At 43.9% G+C, this 21,247-nt stretch overlaps 1 long non-coding RNA gene across 3 annotated transcripts in view; it reads left to right on the top strand.

Moving 5' to 3' along the window:
- Nucleotides 1-2,412: 2,412 nt before the first annotated feature.
- LOC116740065 overlaps nucleotides 2,413-21,247 on the top strand; it is a 31,675-nt gene continuing 12,840 nt past the window's right edge. For all 3 annotated transcript variants that reach the window (XR_004345798.1, XR_004345797.1, XR_004345799.1), the window contains exons 1-4: nucleotides 2,413-2,499; nucleotides 15,359-15,450; nucleotides 16,559-16,772; nucleotides 21,032-21,208. This is a non-coding gene — a long non-coding RNA (uncharacterized LOC116740065). The remainder of the gene's footprint in view (nucleotides 2,500-15,358; nucleotides 15,451-16,558; nucleotides 16,773-21,031; nucleotides 21,209-21,247) is intronic.

Here is a 21,247-nt window from a genome sequence, read left to right as displayed (position 1 = left end):
AGTTCTCACCACTACTTTTAGCTTAACAGGTGTGCACACAGGTGTCTGTTTTATTTTTCGAATATATGATGCGCCGTGGGACACTGACATCGGCACCAACGGACTCAGTAGGCAGAGACCATCAAGAAAGCTGTGCGTGTGAGAGTGTGTGGGTGAGAGTGAGCAAAGGCATTCAAAGTGGTTGAGCGGATATGTGTTCACCTCCAAAAGAGGGGACGAAGCCCCGAGACAAACCTGGTTTGGGAAAAGCTCCTCGGCATCTCCCGTGGGTGTCAGGGTGTTCTCGTGTTTGAACATGGGAGTGAGCAAATGTGTTTGGAGGGACTGAAAAGGTAGAAAGAAGAGGCCGTATCAGAGCTGAGCTCTGGAAAATAAGGACCGTATCGTTCTCACCACCCAGAGTTAACCGGCAATAGCATGGTGGTGCACTTTCTTCAGAATTGTTCTGTGTGTGTGCGTGCGTGTGTGCGCGCGTGCGTGCGCGCCATACCATGTTGTACACACCACTTTCCCCACGGTTTAGTCAAGGCCATTATGAGCATCTTTTCATGCCACTAAACATACTTTTATACCTTAGTTCTGAGGGCTATCGAATATTCTATTTTCTATTTCATGACGGGACGGTATTATTCCCTCATTGTGAAATATTTAGGCTTCTAACGGCAAGGCCCATTAACAACTCCTGGGAAATAAAAACAGAATCTGGGTAATAAAATAAAGTCTAACCTTTTTTTTCCTTTTTCCTTTGTGCTTGGTCTAGTTTCACTGGCTGGCAGGAGACCTCGTGCAGACGTCCTGCACCTGGAACTTCAGGTTTCCTACCGTGAAATGGCTGCTCAGGAGCCTTCAGTGGGGCTGCGCATGCGTAAACACTGCACACGGCACTGCACTTCAAGATGGCGGCGGCGGGCCGTGTGCAGCGGCTGCGCTGGGCGCTTGGATCCAGAGCATCGCCAGCCATACTGCTACGCTCATCCCGCGAGAACTCCGCCCCCTCTCCGCTGACACTGTAAAGCAGTCCTGCGCACCGCCCGTTGGGAGAGCGTGTGCTGTGGAGCGAAGAGCCGGCCTGTTGTATCTTTTGTCAAAGAACGAAGCTTTCCTTTACTTCTGAAGCCACCTCGGTCTCCTTCAATTGGCTCCAAGGACGCCAGGCCGGAGGACGCTTCTTCGCGCCCCGCTCCAAAGGTGGGTAAGAGGTTATTTTCTATTTGTCACTGTACTACAGTGCAGTTTGGCATTTAAAAATATCTGTTTATCAAATGGAATGGCGTTGGGGAAAGGCTTAGTGAATATTCAAGTTTTTAAATTTTTGCTATTTTCATTGTCCTCGACTCATCCGGGTGTGTTACTCTCTTGGCCCCGACCACATGGGAAGTGTTCTGAGGGCAAAGACTGATCCTCCTTCCGCCCTTGAGGTCTCCAGACCCCAGCACAACACAGAGCATGTGGTGGAAGCCCAGGAGGAGGGGTCAAGTGTGACTTGGTCACTGATGGGCAGCAGCTGACCACTGCAGAGACTTGAACACATACGTCACAGTTCGTAGTTTTTTTTTAATTAAGAAGTAGATCATTGAGAGAATTTTCTGTTATGCATAGGTACATTTTAAAATGTGTATATATCGTAAACGTACAGCTCAATGGAATTTCACCCACTGAACAACAGGTCTGTGTGAACAGCCACCAGATAGAGACATAGAATATTCCAGCACCCCAGAAACTCTTCTCGTACCCGCCTTACGCTCCATGCATTAGTTTGTTTTGCTTTGCTTTGTGGTGGTTGTAGGTGCCTTTTTTCCCCCTTTTCTTTTTCAGATTCAATCTTAGCCGATGGAATCTTGTCTGTAGCCTTGGGAGAGCAAGCCCTCATTGTCTGTTGCTCTGGGCCCGTAAGGGGGGCTGTTGATGGAAATGCAGAAAGACAGCATTTTAATAACAAAAAATTAAGGCATTTAGAAGAGCTGATGAGATACAGTTGGAGGCTATGAACATTTACAAGAATATCGTCCTACTAACCTCTTAGTACAGACCTCCACGGGAGAAAATTTATACTCGGCATTATCTGGTCCTGTTTTTAGTAGTCAATCATACATTCATTTCATCTTCATATATTCCATCCAGCAAATATTTTGATTGATTGCCTGCTACAGGTCTTAGACCAATTGTGTGTGCTGGAGAGAGCAGGAATCAGAATCAATAAAGCCCCTGCCCTCAGGGACAGACAAATAAGCAAAGCATACTGCATGTCAAATGGGTGTGGTGCTGCCTAGAGGGGACAGGGAACACCAGCAAGTGGCCCTGTTTTCTGCAGGCAGTCAGAGGAGGATCTCCTACGAGGAAGCCTTTATAAGAGCCATACATGGGAAGAGCATTCCAGGAAGAGGCCCAGCAAGGGCAAAGGCTCCAAGCCTCGCTCGGGCTACCCGGCATATCTGGGGACTGGGAATGAGACCCAAATGGTTGGAGCCAGAGGGCCAAGAGGAGGAGACTGGACGTGAGGTTAGGTTGTTTTCTTCTTTTGTTTTTGTGTTTTGTATTGGGTCTATTTTACGGCTGGGATTTCTCCTTCTACGGGGCAGGGAGGGGGTGGGAAATATGACATCAGGATGTGTTAGGTATGCCTTAAATGTGAAAGCACAAAGAGGAGTGACTGTGCTTCATTTTGGGAGGCGTAAGTATATTTCACCAGGTGCGTGGAGAAGCACAGTGTGGAGGGCCCCCTAGGGATCGTTGTTGTTTACTCTGGGGAAATGGGAAGCCATGGGAGGGTTGGGAGCCTAAGATGTACGTGACCTAGACTAAAGATCACTCTGACTGCTATTGAGATATTTATAGGGGGCAAGAACGGAGTCAGGAAAACAAGTTTGGAGGCTAGTCCAACACTCCAGAGGAGAGAAGATTTTTTTCTCTCAGTTACTATTGTTTAACAAACCACCCCAAAATTTGTGGCTTAAAACATCAATAGTTTATTATTTCTCACGGTTCTGTGGGCTGCCTGGGCAGTTCTTTTGCTTCACAAGTATCAGCTGGGTCCTATTTTCCTCCATCTTTGCAGGCCTAGTTTTTTGTGTGTGTGTTTTTTGTTTTTTTTTTTTAATGTTTGCCCATATGTATTTGACCTTGTTGGCTGTGGGGTGTTTTTATGTTTCCATGAGTATTTCCAAGCTTTGTTCTGGAATGCAGTTAAAGGACCTGGAAATGGTTTGATTCTTTCAGGTCTCGCTTTTAAGATTTGTTTGGCAGGATCAAAGCAGCGTTTAGCGTCCGAGGCTAATTATTCTCTGCTACTGAGGCAAGACACTGTTCTGCCCATTGCCCAGGAATTGTGAGGTTGTCCAGCTGGGCTCTGTGAGCTCCAGTGTGGTTTGCTCGAATCCAGGGTGGTTGTCTCTGAAGCCTCGAAGTTCCTTGTGTGTGTGCTGATCCATAGTCAGCTGAAGACCTCACGTGGGTCCTTTGCCTGTCTCTGGAGTTCTCTCTCTCCACCCCACTCCTCTCTCTGGTACCCTGCCCTCTGAACTCAGCTGCCTCAGTCTCCCCAGCCTCTCAGCTCCATCTCTTCAGCTCAGAGTCCATCTTGCTTCTCCTGGGTTCTCCCTCCCCAAACATATTGACTTTGAGATGCCTCTTAACCATCCCACTGGAGATTCCTTGAAATGTTTTCTGGAAGAATCCCTCCTGACACCCCAGACTCCTCGTGTTCAAGGTGAGTCAAAGACTCAGGTGCACCTCCTATGCAACGTAACATTGCCTGTCAAGTGATTGCCTTGACATTTGGAATCTGACTCTCGACTCAGTCTGGCAGCTGTAACTCCTTAAATTATTTCAGGTACCAGGTCTTTGATTTGGTTGATGAGCCTCAAAACTTTAGCTTTGTTTCTTCCCTGATCAGGTAAAGGAAAACAATACATTGGTGATTCTGGTTATCCCTTATTTTAAATATACACAGAAGAGACTTTGCTTTTGACTAATGGGCTGCAGTGCTCTTTGTTAGTTAGTAGCAGCTAAAGTCCTGGCATTGGGGAATGACGTAGTCTTAAAAATATTAGAAAGTAAGGTATTCTTATAATAATATCACTCTCACTCGCCAGCTTCTGTATTAGCCAAGACTCTTGCTGGCAAGTCGTGGAAGTCCACCTCAAATTAGCTTAAGCAAAAGTCCTAGAAGAAATCCCCTTACATAAGTGGAATTTACAGGCTCCTATAGCTCAAAAGCTTAAGAGGTGGGAAGGCAGAGCCTGATTCAAACAGTCTTCAGACGCCTCTCCCTCTCTGTCTCTCTCCCTCTTAGTTCTCAATCTGGTGGGACCAAGTTTTTGCTGGCCTTAAGGTTTTGACCTGAGAGAGAAATAGAGAACACTCTTCCCAATATCTCCGGCAAAAGTCCCGTGGGCAAGGGGATCCCAGTTGGCCAGGCTTGGGTCCCCTGTCGGTCCTTGGTGCAGGGTCGGGAGGAGGTCAGGCCCACAGGGTGATAGGACCAGAGCAGCACTGATCTTCTGGGCCCTAGAATTCTTTGCTGTGGGGGCCGACCTGTGCATCCTAAGACATGTAACCGCACCCCTGGCCTCTACCCACTAGATGCCAGTATTAACCTCCCTCCACCCACCGTGACCAGGAAAATAACTCCAGATATTGCCACATGTCCCCTGCTGGGCAGAATCACCCCCGTTGAGAACCAGTTCTATGGAGTGAGAGTAGTTTTCTATGGGAAGAGATGCCGGCTGGGAAAATAGGCCTGTGACCTATTCCAGTGTGTTTTCTGAGAACAGAAGGAGGTGGACCAATTGTTGGGATCTGTTAATGTACAATGAACCACTGACGGGTACAGTTTAGTTCAGTGCTTTAATTCTTACAAAATAATTTTGTGACAGGGCACATAAAAATTGGGGGATACCTATGAACGTGTTCGAGATGTTATAAGTGTTATAGCAGGACCAGAAAATTCTCTGGTGTCATGATAAAAACCAGAAACTAAGACTGAAATACCAAGGTCAGTTTTTTTTTTTGTTTGTTTTTCTTTTGGGCTGTGCTGTGCAACTTTCAGGATCTTAGTTCCCTGACCAGGGATTGAACCTGGATCCCCACGAGTGGAAGAACGGAGTCCTAACCACTGGACAGCCAGGGAATTCCCATACCAAGGTCTATTTTGGCTCAATCTTGTACTAGGTGCATGATCTTTCTTAAATTATTTAATCTCCTTTAATCCTCGACTTTCTTCAATATACAAAATGATTAATGATGTCAGACAAAACAATAATATATGTGAAAGTCCTGGGTAAACTTTAAATGGCATGCAAATTGGAGGTATTTAAACTTTTCAATTAATTGAACATGGACGCTACTTCGGTGACTTCTGAGTTTTTAGAATAGTGCGTTCAGGTGTGTTTGGGTTGTTTATTCTGTGACTGTGGAGCATGGTATTCTGTTTCTTATTCTCTCCCTTTTTCCTTCTCTCCACTTTTTGGTTAACATAGAGATGTCAATGTTATAAGAAAGAAGATGGTTATTTTTACTTTCTAGTATGTTCCAAGAGGCAAAAGAATTGCTCACCTGAGAATTATCAGTCTCTTCTGTTCCTGCTGTTTAAAAAAAAAAAATAAGAAAAAAAACATTTCCAGTTCATCTAGCTAACTGGTGGGTGAGAGTCGTAGGAATGATCCTGTCCTCAGGAAGGCAGACATTGTGTTCCAACAGCGCATGGTATATAAGTTTTCAGCTTTCTGGCTCTGTTCCACCTTGGTAATAACCCACCCGGTTAATTCAGTGGGATTTAAGCTTCTGGTCTTTGTCTGAACAAATCAGAGATTGCCAGAAAACATTTGAACAAATCGTGGAACCCAGTCATATTCAAGCATAGAATATATCCCAGAAACAAACAAATGACCTAATCCCATGTCAGATGCAGGGGCTAAATGATTTGTCTCCTAAAAGAGTCTTATAGTCAGTGTTTACTTCCCAAGTGAAAGAGAAAATTTGCTTCTTGATCTAAACCAGTTGTAGGAACATTCTCAGAGTGTCGCCTTTTGGAGCAAACGTTGTTTGACTTTTGGATTAGATTCGTGATTTTTTACGCAAGACTGTCTTTAGAGTTTTGGGTTAAGAACGCTGTGTTTTCCTTTTCTGTTTGTAGAGACAGGCTTTCCTGGGTGATATCTCTTGTTGTTATCACTATTAGTGGATCGTTTTTCATATTCTTGTTTCAAATCTAACAATTGCTGAAATGAACACATACATTTCTCAACCAGTGAAATATCTCCTAAAAGGTACTTTCTTCTCAGCAGGAGGCTTTGGTAACTTCCTGAGAAATTCAGCATTCTTTAAGTCAGAGACTACACTAATAATCACAATTTACATGTGAACATATAAACTACAGGAAATCAGAGAGGGAGAAGAAAATTTTATTATGTACTTGGCTAGGAGTCTTTGAATGTTTATAGTCTGGGAACGGATACTGCGAAAGTCTTTCTGGGATTGACATATATACACTAATATGTATAAAGTGGATAACTAATAAAAACCTGCTGTATAAAAAAATTAATTAAAAAAAAAAGTCTTTTCTGTTGTTAGGGAGGGCCCACGTTCCCACCCCACACCCCCACCCCACACCCCCAATCCTCAGCCTTGGCTTTGGAGTCAAAACAGCACTCTTCTTACACTTGATAGTGTTAGGGGAGATGTTTTTTTTCCCCTTGGCATATTTCTACAGCTGGAAACTAGGGAAGCAAGGAGGCTGATTAATCGCTTTCTAGCTAAGCACATTAATACCATTCTCTTGGCATCTTCCAACAGTTTGTTTTATTTTGTCGTAAGGACCTATTTCCTTTCTAATGAAATTTTGGTACGACCTTCTTGTGTGAATGCTTCTTTCTGGGCCCTTTGGGGTTTCCTTTACCAGTATTGGTATTTCCACCAGAGTGCTAATATCTGTGGACTGCTGCAGGCACTTGAATCGTGTGTGAGTTAGAGATGAGAGGTATGCAAGCGTGTGGGGTGGGGGAAAGGAGGAGTCAACCTCTGCTCTAACGAGTATGTCCTCAAATACATGTAGCTCTCCGTTCATGGTATATGATGACTTGGTCATTCCAGCTGCTGTTAAGTTTTTTTTTTTAATTTTTATTTATTTATTTATTTTTGGCTGTGTTGGGTCTTCGTTTCTGTGCAAGGGCTTTCTCTAGTTGTGGCGAGCGGGGGCCACTCTTCATCGCAGTGCGTGGGCCTCTCACTGTCGAGGCCTCTCGTTGCGGAGCACAGGCTCCAGACGCGCAGGCTCAGTAGTTGTGGCTCACGGGCCTAGTTGCTCCGCGGCATGTGGGACCTTCCCAGACCAGGGCTCGAACCCGTGTCCCCTGCATTGGCAGGCAGAGTCTCAACCACTGCGCCACCAGGGAAGCCCTGCTGTTAAGTTTTGAAGGGCCAGTCAACAGAAATAATAATCCAAATCATTCTTCTTCTTCAAGAGTGTCTGAGAACTCTGGTCACAGCCTAGTTTTTAAAAACATAACATATTAGTGATTAGGACAAAATTCTTTCCCAGAGCTCTTCTAGATAATGCCTCCCTAAATGATGGCTCAGATGTATGAGTCAGTCTCAGGAGCTGACCATTAAGCCACTGGCCAAGCTTCTATTTTTAAGAATCGCTAGGAAAAACTGGAAGCAATTTTAGAAAATAAAGGAAATACTCTTTGTCCTTTCTTTTTTTTTTTTTTCCTTGTGGGGAATGAGAAGAGACAGAGTCTTTGATTCATGTACAGCCAAGATCTAGGAATAAAACAAATACAGTAGAACCCTTTCCTAAGTGGTAGGCACAGTTCTAATTCCCACAATTTAGAGATCTGTTGTACATCAAGGTTTTAGTGTATGGGGCTTGTTGTCAGCCACACAGTATGATCTGTGATATACCTAGGGTTCCCTGAATATGAAAGCAAAACTTTGCAATAATTTATTTTATTGGATTTGAACCCACTAAACACAGCTCTTGAGTTGTGTACACAGTCTCATTGTTCTAATAGTAAACATTGTGTCCATTGTCAAGTTTAATTAAAATGCAGTGAACCTGTGGCAACTGTGGACAATGGAATCCATGAACTGATAAATAGCTCTGAGATTGTACACACCTGACAGTTTTAAGGGCTTCCTGATGATCAAAGTTCAAGCACATTTAATAGTTTCAGCAGTTGCACTGCTTCAATTTGTGTTTATTTTCATTTCCCCTGGGCAGAACTCTCTAATCTGGGCTTAACTTTTCATACCGTACTTTTGAGAGGGGCTTAAATTACCCTATTCTCGTAATAGCAATACTCTTAATGTGGAAGACTTTAAAAGTGTCTCTGCCCACTTAAAACAGAATTTCCACTACTGTGCATTTATTCTGTAGATACAGGAAACCCAATTATTGCTTGGAATCGAACTAGGCCCTTGAGGAACGTGAAACTCTCATTTTCTTCTCCGCCCCCTACCCATCATCAGACATGGGTTTTATTTTATCAGAATTAAATAAAAATGGATGATGTGAGTGCAGATAGCTACAGGGAAGGGAAAATCTATTTCTAAGATCTTTACTACTTGTGCCTAAATAAGATTGTTCTCTGATTATTTGCTGGCTGTTTGTAAGAGAAAATCATTATTCCTGGCTCCTAAGTCTGGAAGTCATTCATACAAGGAGGCACAAAATATTTCAACCGTTTTTATTCCCTCAGTTTTCCTATGAGTATTCATTCAATATTTTGGCTGATAATACAGTGAAAGAACAGGCTCTAGGCAGTTTTTCTAGAAATCAAGATTTATCTACTTCTTTGGATAATCAAATATTCCTTGCTCAGAATGTTCTTCCAAGAACAACCTTTATGAAATAGAGCCCTCACCTCCCATCTCTCTCCATTTTCTTGCCCTGCTTTACTTTTCTTCAAAGCATTCATCAATACAGGTTATTTATTAACACCCGTATTTATCTGCTAGCTTATAAACCTCTAGAACAGCGCCACCCAACAGAAATGCAGTGCAAGCCACAGAGGACATTAAAAACGTTCTAGGAAACACATTCTAAAGGTGAAAAGAAATAGGTGAAATTAATTATGATAGTGTTACCGACCCAGGCCCTTAGACTCTTTAATCAATAGAAATTGATAAGAGGCCAGATGGGAATTCCAGGCAGACCTTTATTGGGGCTCGGGCTACAGCACGAGGGAGTGAGAACAAGAAACAGGTGCTTCTGCACTCTCCCTGAGAGGAGCTGCTTAGGTCCTTAAATGGGGTAATGACGGAGGGGGCGGGTCTGTGGGGTGGGTGGGTGGCTAGCTTAGGTGGTCTGCCCACCCACTCAGTGGTGCTGCATGCAGGGATCATACACAATCCCCTGTTTTTGCTCCCAGCACCGCAGAAATGGCAGTTGGTTTGTGGCCTTTTTGTATCCTGTTGTTCATAATTGCCCCAAATGCCCATTCTTGCAGTTATTTCAGTCCCTTATAGTTTCTTTGTATTCTGTTGCCCAGAGAGATGTTAGCCCAAGTGCAAGCACTCTGGTAGAGGGTCCCAGGTCCCAGCCTATCTCAACAGTATGTTTTAGTAAACTTAATACATCCATAATATTATCACTTCAGCATCAAATCAGTGTAAAATGATTGCTAATGTGATTTCATTTTCATTTTTTGGACTAAGTCTTCAGAATCTGGTGTCTATTTTATACTCCCAGCACCTCTTAATCCCAACTGGCCACCTTTCAAGGGCCACATGTGACTTGTGGCTGCCATGTTGGACAGCATGGCTCTAGGATGTAATCTCCACATGGTTAGTGGCTTTGCTTTGTTCACTAGAGAAAATAAATACTAAGCACATTCTAAGTGCATAGTAAATAGTCAGTGAAATAGCAAATGAATATTAAAATTATAATGACCACACTGTTTAGCCAAAGGTCTGTGTATTACATGTCATCTAGCATGCTGCAATGCCTCTAGTTTTCTCTTCTTCCTAACGTTTCCCTCTTGCCTACTACTCTAAGAATATCAAAATGTAAGAAAGTCACTGTGATCATTTATTCTGCCATTGACCTACTTTTGCTGGGAAAAGCCAAAGGCTATATCCTGTGGTGACTCTTCCGCCCTCCCACCCCTCAGAACGGACCCATTCGAATCTTGTTTCTGCTGTTGCCCCTCCTCTTAGTTCTGTGCTCCCTCCCTTTGATCAGTTCTCAAGCTCCCTAATCAGCAGTGGCTCATATCATTTTTTAAAAGATCATATATCCCTTAATATTTGGGCAACACCTCCTTCCCTTCTCTTCCTCCTGTCAAATCCAGTAAATAAAGAATGCATTTGGCACCTTCCTTGTGCCAGATACCATGGAAGTAGGCACTGCACATACACCTCAGGGCAGTGTAGACACTGGCCCTGCTTTTGAAGCACTTTCAGTCCAGTGGCTGAGAAAGACAAACAGACAGTCATTACAGTGACGACACAGGAGAGTGTCATGGCAAAGGCACAGGCTCTGGGAAGAACAGGGTTCAGACCTTGGCGCTGCCACTTACTAAGTATATGGGCTTGAGCTGATCACAGTATATCTCTATGCCTTAGTTTTCTCATCTGTAAAATGGAGCTAATAAAAGTATTACCACATAGTGTTGTTGTAAGGATTAAATTGTAGGCAGGTCGGGTGGGGTGGGAGGAAAAAAAAATTATCTGCAGGCAGACCTTGTTTTTTTTACACTTTGCTTTATTGTGCTTCACAGATACTGCGTTTTTTACAAATTGAAGGTTTGGGGCAACCCTGTGTCGAGCAAGTCTGTTGTTGCCATTTTTTCTAACGGCATCGGCTCACTTCCTGTCTCTGCGTCACATTTTGGTAGTCCTTGCACTATTTTTTTTTAATATAGATTTATTTTTATTTTGGGCGGCATTGGGTCTTCATTGCTGCGCACAGGCTTTCTCTAGTTTCGGCGAGCGGGAGCTACTGTTCGTTGCGGTGCGAGGGCTTCTCATTGCGGTGGCTTCTGTTGTGGAGCACGGGCTCTAGGCACGCGGGGCTTCAGTAGCTGTGGCTCGCGGACTCCAGAGTGCTGTGCTCAGTAGCTGTGGCGCATGGGCTTAGCTGCTCCACGGCATGTGAGATCTTCCCGGACCGGGTCTTGAACCTGTGTCCCCTGCATTGGCAGCAGATTCTTAACCACTGCGCCACCAGGGAAGCCTTCCTTGCACTATTTCAAACTTTTTTATTATTATGCTTGTTACAATGATCTGTGACCAGTGATCTTTGACGTTACTACTAAGACTTGTTGAAGACTCAGATGATGGTTGGCACTTTTTTTAGCAATGACGTATTTTTATTTTATCTTTTAGGTATTTTTAAATTAGGGTATATGCATTGGTTTTTTAGACATAATGCTATTGCATGCTTAACAGTGTAAGCATAACTTTTACACGCGCTGGGAAACCAAAAAATTCACATGACTCACTTATTGCCATATTTGTTTTATTCCAGCGATCTGGAACTGAGTTGGCAATATTTCCAAGGTGCCTGTGTATATCACCATTATACTCTTGTAAAGAGATGACCTTGGATCATTGCCAACTGTGGTTAAGAGACATGCATATCTAATATATTACACTTACCAGAAGAGTGTCTGGCATTAACATATTTCTAAGTGTTAGATATTTTTATTATTATCCATATTGGAAGAAGATGGCCCTTTGGGAGAATTCAGGGGGCACAGCAGCCCAGATAGTGAAGGGTCAGGTGACATTTCCTGGAGGAAACCCCATCACCAGTGAAGCCTGATGAGTTTAAGGGGGAAAAACAACAATTATAAAGACCTGGAAGCAAGAGCTCTTACGGCAGTTTGAGGAACTGAAAAAAGTTAAAACTGCCTAAAACGCAAGCCCAAAGGCCTCTGGGGACCAGGTAGAACATATGAAACTGTTGATATTCGACACTTTTCAAACTATAAAAATGGAGGTTATTTATGGTTTAGCCTAATAGTATGGCTAATGTGAGCTGTGTAAAAAAAAAAAAAAAAAAACCAAAACAAGAGCGAGCTCCTTAATACACCGTGTGTCATGGGACATTGGGTCTCACTGGGACACTGGGTCTCACCAGGACACCTGCTGCCCTTCGGCTGGGAGGGCTTGTGGGGAAGAGAAGACCTGGGCCCAGGTGGCCTGGGTGCATGGCCGGCTGCAGGTGCCCTGTGGGACTGAATATACTCGGCGGTGCCCATTTTAAAAGTCCAAAGGGTGAATTTTATAGGTTTTTTTGATTTTTAAAATGTTAGCTCAGATTTTGGGGAGTGGGGCACAGGAGGGACCAAAGCGTTTGTCAGCCAGACATGGCTGCTTTACTAGTTGCTAATCTGCAGCCTGACTGTAGACCTGGGGGCTGGGGGGTGGGGGCAGGAATGAGGCTGGACTTATGAGTGCAAGATATTTTTTTTTAGGAGTGAGATACTGAATATATTCCCCACTTTCTCTGGCCCTGCCTGCTGCCATCACTGTTCAAAGTCATTTCCTTCTGAAGCCCTCCAGTGTCTTCCCACCACACTTAGAATCACATTCAGAGTCTACACCCCAGTTTATAACTCCACCCGATCTGCCCCGGCCACCTCCCAACCCTGCATGGTGTTCCCTACTACACTTAATTTTTTTATTCCTGAAACCCACCAAGCCCATTTTGCCCTTGGGGCTTTTGCACGAGCTATTCTGTCTGCTTGAAATACTTGTCTTTCAGATAGTCCTAAGTCTGGCTCTTTTTCATTCAGGGGTTGGCTCAAATGTCACATCCTCAGAGAGGCGGTGTTGGAGGTCTCCAAAACCACTTCTGGATTTAAGGATTTGCTAAGAGGACTCCAGGAAGCAGCATGGCCATGATTTTTACAAAGAAAGGACACAAAGGAAAATGGGCAGTCAGCGAATATCCAGTGGATGGATGGATGGATGGATGGATGGAGGACTTTACCTGTCCTGTTGCTCAAGGGCAATGCTTGCTCCCCCATCTGTACTGTACTAAGACTTCTCTTTCAGGCTTTTCCCTTTGGCCTGTAGATACCAACATGTGTACCCGACATGTGTGCCCAGCTGAGAGGCTGATTTCGTGAGTGAGAACAGTTGGATTTTATCCCATCCCTGACCAGACTTCAACTTTGCAGACTGCAGTGTTTTCGGTTTATCTCGTAGCTGTGTCCTAGCATCCCCCTGCCCCTCAGCCTCCCTCTCCTCCCTCATCCCTTTGATCAATGGCATTATCCTTCTCTGGCTGAACTGTTTACACACACACACACACACACACACACACACACACACGCAGGCATACATAGCTGAATACATTGTTGCTATTATTATTTTGAACAAGCTGCATCTGTTAGATCAATAAAGAATAAGAAAAATAAAGGTTTTTATTCCACCTTCACTTTTTCCTTCTCTGATGCTCTTCTTTATGTAGATCCGAGTTTTCTGGTTTTTTTTCCTTCTCTCTAAAGAACTTCTTTTTAATATGTCTTAGAAGGTTGGTCTGCTGGCAGCAGATCTTCTCAGTTTTTCTTGGTCCTCAGAACATCTTCATTTCTCCTTCACTTTTGAGGGATAATTTGCCTGGAACAGAATTCTCAGTCGGTCAGTTTTTTTCTCTCTCAACGCTTTAAGTATTTCCCTCCACTCCTTTTGTGTGTTGGTTTCTGGCAAGTCAGGTGTCATTATCTTTGCCCACCAGTAAGGCAATTTCCCTTTCCTTCATGAGTTTTTCCTTTATTTTTGATTTTCTGCCATTTAAATATGATATGCCTAGATGTAGTTATACGATATGAAGAAATAAGATATAGCCTAGACATAGGCATTTATCCTGCCTGATGTCTCTGAGCTTCCTGGATCTGTGGTTTAGTGTCTGACATTCATTTAAGGGAAATTCCCAGTTATTAGTGCTTCAAATATTCTGTTGCTTGCTTTCTTCTCCTTCTGGTATTCCCCTTATACATATGTTATACCTTTTGTGGTTCTCCCACAGCCCTTGGAAATTCCATTCTGTTTTTTTCTTTTTTCAGTCTTCATTGTCTATGCTTCTTGGCTTATGAGGATTCTATTGATACATTGTCAAGCTCAAAGATGCTTTCCTCAGCTGTGTCCAGTCTACTAGTAAACCAATTAAAGACAGTATTTCTGTTACAGTGCTTTTTATCTCTAGCATTTCCTTTTCATTCTTTCTTAGAATTTCTCTGACTCTCTGCTTACATTGCCCATCTGCTTCTACATGCTGTCTACCCAGTAGAGTCCTTAGCATCTTAATCATAGTTGTTTTAAATTTCCAGTCTGAGAATTCCAACATCCTTGCCACATCTGAGTCTGGTTCTGATGCTTGCTCTCTCTCCAAACTGTTTTTTGCTCTTTGGTATGCCTTATAATTTTTTGCTGATAGCCTGACATGATGTACCCAGTAACAGGAACTGCTGTAGGTTTTTAGTAAGGTGGTGATGAGGTGGGAGGGGAGGGGAAGCGTTTCGTAGTCCTGTGTTTAGCTCTCAGTCTTTTAGCGAGACTGTGCCTCTGGACTGTGAACCCCCCGATGCTTCTCAGTTCATCTTCCTCACCCCCTAAGGTGGGACAGGTGGCTAGAGTGGGCTGAAGCCGGGTATTTCCCTTCCTCCACGTGGAGAGCTATAGGGGCCTGGAGTTAGGTATTTTCCGTCTCCTAAATCAGTTAAGTTCTTATAAAATCCCAGCAGGTGAAGTCCTGGTTAAGTAGTATCTCCTGAGGGCAGACCTTGTTAAGAGGTACAGAGTGGTCTGGCCTATTTCAGAATGCTTCCTTTTCCCCTCCCCTGCTGGAAGAATGAGGGGACTTTTCTCTGATATTCACTGTGAGTACCTGGTCCAGTAAAACAGTGTGGGGAACCCCCCCCATGACTGGGTACCCCTGGAGTTTTTGACTCTCAGATCTGTCCACAGCAGCCTCCAGCAATTCATCAATTTCAATACCAGTCTCCCTATGCTGGCACTGGCTCCCGCCAAGGTTGATGGTCCAATAAGTGGTGATTTTCTGTATTCAACTGTCTGTCTCCCCGATTTGGGGGCAGTGGTTTGCCCTGTGACCTCATTTCTTTTACTGATCTAAGAAGAGCTGTTAATTGTTTTCAGTTTGTTCAGCTTTTTTGCCTGTTTTCTATGATGGAGAGGTGACTTCTAAGCTTCTTACATGATGGACTAGAAACCGGAAGTCTGCCCACCAGTTTTAAGAACCAAAGAAGTGACAGATTGAGAATGTCAGGTTTTTTTTTCGGGGCGGGGGGGGATTCATTGGGTTAGAAATGGAAATTTTAGGCTTCTGTTGGAAGTTTCAAAGGTGCCTGAAAGAGAAAGTTTTGACCGATATTCTGGCCACGTGCAGGAAATGGTGATATTGCAAAGCACATGAGTCCAGGGACCAGCGAAAGGGGAGCTTGAAATCTGCTTCTCTCAACACCCTGTTGTGTGCCCCAGGTCAGTCACTTCCCTTTTCTGAGATTCCTTATCTAAAACTGGGTGTTGGGACATTTACCGGAAGCTTTCGAAGGGATTAGAGGTAACTTGTATAAAGTACATAGTAGAAGGTATATTCCCAGTTATTTTGTACATAATAGAATAGAAACATTATAGATCATTATAGACATAAAGTTTTTTCTTCCTTTTACTATGGAAAAAAAAAACCTGAATGTTCACTTAGCTCTCCAAGGACACAGGAAGAGATTCAAGGTTAACACAGTGCAAACCAAGCTAGAGAATGGTATGTGGAAAAGCGAATTTGAGCAACGTAGAAAACACAATTCATTATTCAGATCTGTCCGAAGATTCTGGGCACATGTGGCAAAGTGTAAGATGGTGAACTTTTCCCCTCGCAGCCTTTGTCTTCACTGGGAAGTTTCTCCCTTGAGGGAGTCACTTTATGATATAGTAATTGAGTAGGAAGAGAGAAATCTCTTGCTAAAAGAAGTAAGTGACTGGGTAGCAAATCAGTTATCAGAAGCATCACTAAAAAAAAAAAAAGTCTGTACTAAGCACCAGGGTATTCTTTTGTGGCTGGGAGAGTAAACTTATATAAAGCACAAAGGTACCCCCTCCCACTTTGAAAAATCTCCAACTTCTGTTTCCTCTCCACTTTGAGGGAAGTGATACACTAAAATTAAGCGGTGGCTTCTCATCGTGGTTAGAAGCCTACACTTGGAGCCAGTCTGTCCTGGGTTTGCAGCCGGGCTGGCCACCGCATGTCCTCATGGAACCTGGGTTGAATTAACCGACTTCTCTAAGCCTCCATTTCTCACCTGTAAAATGGCAGTTGTTGCAAAAATGAAATTTTGATAATCCCTGAAAAGAACTTAGCTCAGTGCTTGTGAAGGTTAGTCATCATGATTTCTAGAAAAGGGCGGCTTCGGGACGTTTTCACACTCGAAATCCTCTGCAGACAGTGACTCCGAAAGACTTTTGAAATTAAAGGAACAATTCAGAACAGGTTTTAAAAGTTGGGAAAAGATGGCAGTGGGGACGATCAGGAGTAATCTTGCCTGTCATCTGGAAGAGAAGCCAACATCCTCCTGTGGTTTTGCTTTCCTAGAATCACTTCTGCTTCTAGCCTGGAAGTGGACAAGGATGGAGAGAGATTGGAGATGAGCAAAATGAAAGCAAAGCAAAGTGTTCCATCTTCAAGAAGGGTCCCCAGAGTTATGCAGCTTCCCAGTTCTGGGTGGAACCCAGAAACTATTGCCTCTGAGCAGAGGGCTGGATGAGTCAATGCATGTGAAGCCCTTAACCACAGTGTCGGGCACCAGGTAAGCCCCGTTTCATACTGTGCTGCTGGGTTTGCTCCCCCTGACACCCACGTTCCCAAGGGGCGCAGAGCTGCCCTCCAGGGGATCACACTGTTTCTCGATTTCTCAAAAATCATACTCTTTATAGATAAAGCACAGAAATATACACAGTGCATGAACAGATATATAGTGTATATGTGGTATTAACATATCATGGGGTAATTACAAAAAACAGTCTAAAAATATTCCTCGTGGGGGGCTGCAAATGAGAAACATGTTAAATAACACTGGCTAACCCTGATATAACGGGCTGGGGGGGACGTGGACGGGGCAGGTACCCAATATAAGACTAAAAATGGCGGGACCTCAGATGGCAGGAAGGTGGGGGGGTGGGAGGAGGGATTTCATGTGTGCAGGAAGCACGTTAAAGTGAGACAGTTCCCCTGAGTGAGCAACATCCTCCTCCTCGCTGCTGCTCCTACTTCCTAGTTGGGAAGGCAGTATTGTGTAAGGAGGAGAGAAGGAACGTCTTGGGAATTCTGGCTCTGCCATTCATTTGCTGTGTGGTCTTGGGCAAACCACTGACCTCTCTGAGCCACATCTATAATGTGGGCCTAGCAATATGAGAGTCCGAGTGAAGTACCTGAGGAACAGCAGAGGTTTAGGAAATGTGATGTCATTTTTACACCGTCCTCTTTGTCCTGTAAAATGGCAGATGACCGAGGAGTGTTTGAAATTTTCAGGAAGGGAAATCACTTCCTTTGAGGTGAACTCCTATCCATTAACATTTTATTCAAATTTTAGTCCCTCTGTCTTCTTTTTAACCCTCTGTTCCAAAGCTCTGGTTCTTAATTTTCTTTTGAAATTTCCAATAACACATGTATTAGGGATGCATTATTTGCCAAGTATCAAACACACATTATTTTATTTAATCCTCACAACAGTCCTATGAAGCCAGCACTTGATATATGTTTTTTTTTTTAATTCAGCTATTCTAAATAGGTTTGTAGTGGTCTCTCATTTTGGTGACTAAAGATGTTGAACATTTTTTCATTTGCTTATTTGTCATCAGTATATATTTTATTTGTGCCTGTTCAAATCTTTTGCGCACTTAAAAATATTGGGTGGTTTGTTTTCTTATCATTATTGTAGTTTGAAAGTTTTCAAACACATATTCTGGATACAAATCCTTTGTCAGATATATGATTGGCCAACATTTCCTTCTAGTGTGTGGCTCATCTTTTCATTTTCTCAACAGTGTCTTTCGCAGAGCAAATGTTTTAAATTTCGATGATGTCCAGTGTATCAACATTTTTTTCTGTGGATGAAGGTTTTGGTGTTGTAGCTAATTATTTTAAACACCATGAGCCAGTCAAAATGCATCTGTGGGCCACGTGCATCCTGCGGGCCCCACAATGGGGTGGGATTTTTAGACTAGAAGGAACCTCAGGGGATGTGGAAGCCATGACAATGTGCTTCTCAGGTCTCCCGCAGCAGGGCCTGTAATTGACCGAGGGTCCGGGTGCCCTGCTCTGAAATCCACCTTTGTGCCAAGGCCACATTTCCCCCAGGTTTCTCCTTACCAGTGACTGCCTGCAACAGGGGTACTAAAGCAGGCTCATTTCTGGGAGACACGTGGCTTTGCCAGAACTTTCTTAGAATTGTGCCACAGACTCAGACTACTCCAACCCACCTGTTCGTTCTTCTTTTCTCCTCTGTGGGGGTTAGATGAGCGTTGTGGTCTAACTCTTCTCCCAGCCTCCTCTGGCTCCTTTCTCGTGTTCCCATCCTATGGGTCCCCCCCATGAAAAGTCTTGTATGTCTTTTCCCACCTTGGCATCTGCTAGTACTGTGCCTGGCAGGTCATATAAATAGCTAAAGTGGTTCAGGTGAGGCCTGAGGTGAGTTAAAACCCCACCCCGGTTTCACAAGGACAGCTTGTATCTAATTCTGATTGTTGCCAAGGAGAGAGTGAACCCAGGGCAGAACATCACTAGTTTTTAAGGAGAAAAACTACAAAAAATTATAATCCTTAATTCACCCCTATCCTTTGACAGAAGAAATTGAGGCAAGGAAGGGAAATGCCTTTTCTAAGATCACTCGTGTGGTAGGTGGCAGAACGTGGCCAGAATCCACAGATACTAGATCCTGATCCAACTCTTTCCCTTCTTCCTGTTTATCGAGTAGGTGGGTCTGTATTCGTTATCTATGGCTGTGTAACAAATCACACACACACACAGACACCCCTGTGCCAAATGGCAGCTTATAACAAGGCACACTTACTGTCTCACAGTTTCTGTGGATTGGAATCTGGACTCTGCTTAGCTGGGTCTCTCACAAGTCTGCATTCAAAGTGTCCGTTTAGGCCAGGGTCTCATCTGAAGGCTCAGTTGAAGAATCTGCCTCCAAGCTCATGTGGCTCTTGGTAGGACTCATTCCCTCAAGGGCTGTTGGACTGAGGACTTCAGGTCTTTTCTTGCTGTCCGTCAAAGGCCACCCTCAGCTCCTTGCTGCGTGGAGCTTCCCAACATGACAGCTTGCTTCATCAAAGTGTACAAGCTGAGCAGGGGACAGAGCGTCTGCTGGCAGAGGTGGAAGTCACAGTCCTCTGTAACCTAATCACGAAGTGCTATCCTCCCATGTTTATTGTATTCTATTTGCTAGACAGTCACTAGGCCAGCCTACACTCCAAGGGACATGAATACAGGGGGCCACGTTCGAATACTGCCTTGGAAATTAGGACACCCCCAGTTGTGTTGCATCTTTCCCCTGTAAACCAAGACACTACTTTCGTGGGGAGAGTTCGGGGATCTATTATATTAAAATGAAAACAAGTGCTGATGTAACTGCCGGACAAGATTGTGGAGGGAGAACTAGATCAATGTGGACAAGAAGGGAAGCGGTGGTAGGGGATAGGGCGGGGGTAGAAAAAGAACCTCCAAGCCAGGGCAGCAAAACCCTGTTTTCCCCACCAGGCACCCTCACCGTGTTCTATCTTCATTTTGTTCTGTGCCATGGGCACGGAAAACGTTAGCAAAATTCAGGACATTGCTTTGGCAGAGATCCTTTGCTCTCAGGTTACTGCATATTCCTTCTAGTACCGAGAGTGCTCATAATTGTCGAGGAGAAATACAAGGATCAAAACTGTCTCCTTTGTATATAGGGAGGAAGTATGGGACAATAATTAAAATAATGACAACCATTAATATTTGTTAAGGGCTAGCTGGACAGCCTGCCTGGAGCCCAGCAGCTTTGCCCCATTGAGTCCTCAGAACAATTCTGTGAGGTTGTGTTAATATTCTCTCCATTTTACAGAGGAAGAAACTGAGGCTTAGAGAGATTGGGAGATTTACCTAATGTCACAGCTAGATGGGGCTAGAGCAGGAATTGACCCATGTTTTATTTCACTTCAATATCTACCACTAGAGTATTTCCCAGATTGTATTCATTCATGTATAAACTGTCAGAGTTGCTGCCATATCCGATATCATTTATTCTGCTATCACATACGGGATACATTTTACTACTCTCCCCCTAATTTGCAATGATGCAGGCTCTGGGCTATGGCAGAACTGAGTTTAACCCTGCTCCTATCACCTCTCTGAGCTGCAGTTTTCTCATCTCTGAAAGAGGAGCACGGGCTCAACCTGTCTGACAGAGAAACGGATCATGGGAGTAAATTAGGAGGCACATTGTAGATGCCCTGGAAATATTTTGCTGAAGGGACCCTCAAGGAATAGGATCTATCTTTATTAACTCTTCTAAAAGATATATACATGGTTAGTATATTTTCAACGTCGTCATCAATATTAAGGAATTCCTTAGCACTTTCCATGACCTCCGAGAAATTTGCAATTAAGTGTTAAGATCGGCATGTAGATTTAGTGTCCTGGAGTTGGAGGCAACATTAAATCGTCTTGTTACTCTATTTGGAGCACATACATTTGCTCTAGCGTTTTTGCTTGCTTGAGGGAACCATAATGACGGTATAACATCGTGATTAAGGGTATGGATTTTAAGGTCCATCAGATCTGGATTTGCTTTCTGATCTCTCCATCCACTGGCTTTGTGACCTTGGCTATCTAAACGTTCTCTGCTTCAGTTTCATTAAATCAGTTGGGAAAGCTTTCAGCTGTAAGTAGCAACCACCATAACAGAAAGCCTACAGAGACTTAGGTTGTTCTTCCCCTCCCTTAAAAGGAAGCCCAGAGGCAGGAAGTTATGTTTCAGTGGCTCCAGAATGTCAGAGCTTTGCCATTCTCTTTTCTTTATGCTTGCAGGACGTCTAACCACTTTACTCGCAAGTTAGGGAAGAGGAAGGCAGGCAGAACCAGGACATCTTTTCCTTTTAGAGACAACAAACCTGCCCAGGAAACTGCCAGCGATCTCCTTCACCGGCCTGAACCGTGTCACATGGTCAAGTTGCAAGGGAGACCAGGGAAGGCTCCAGAATGGAGGTGGGTGAGGGAGAGGGGGCTGTGGTGGGGATTATGTCA

The sequence above is a fragment of the Phocoena sinus genome, chromosome 15, assembly GCF_008692025.1.
Source record: "Phocoena sinus isolate mPhoSin1 chromosome 15, mPhoSin1.pri, whole genome shotgun sequence".
Lineage (NCBI taxonomy): Eukaryota > Metazoa > Chordata > Mammalia > Artiodactyla > Phocoenidae > Phocoena > Phocoena sinus.
The sequence above is the reverse complement of the archived record's forward strand: the minus strand, read 5'-3'. Positions and strand labels throughout refer to the sequence as shown.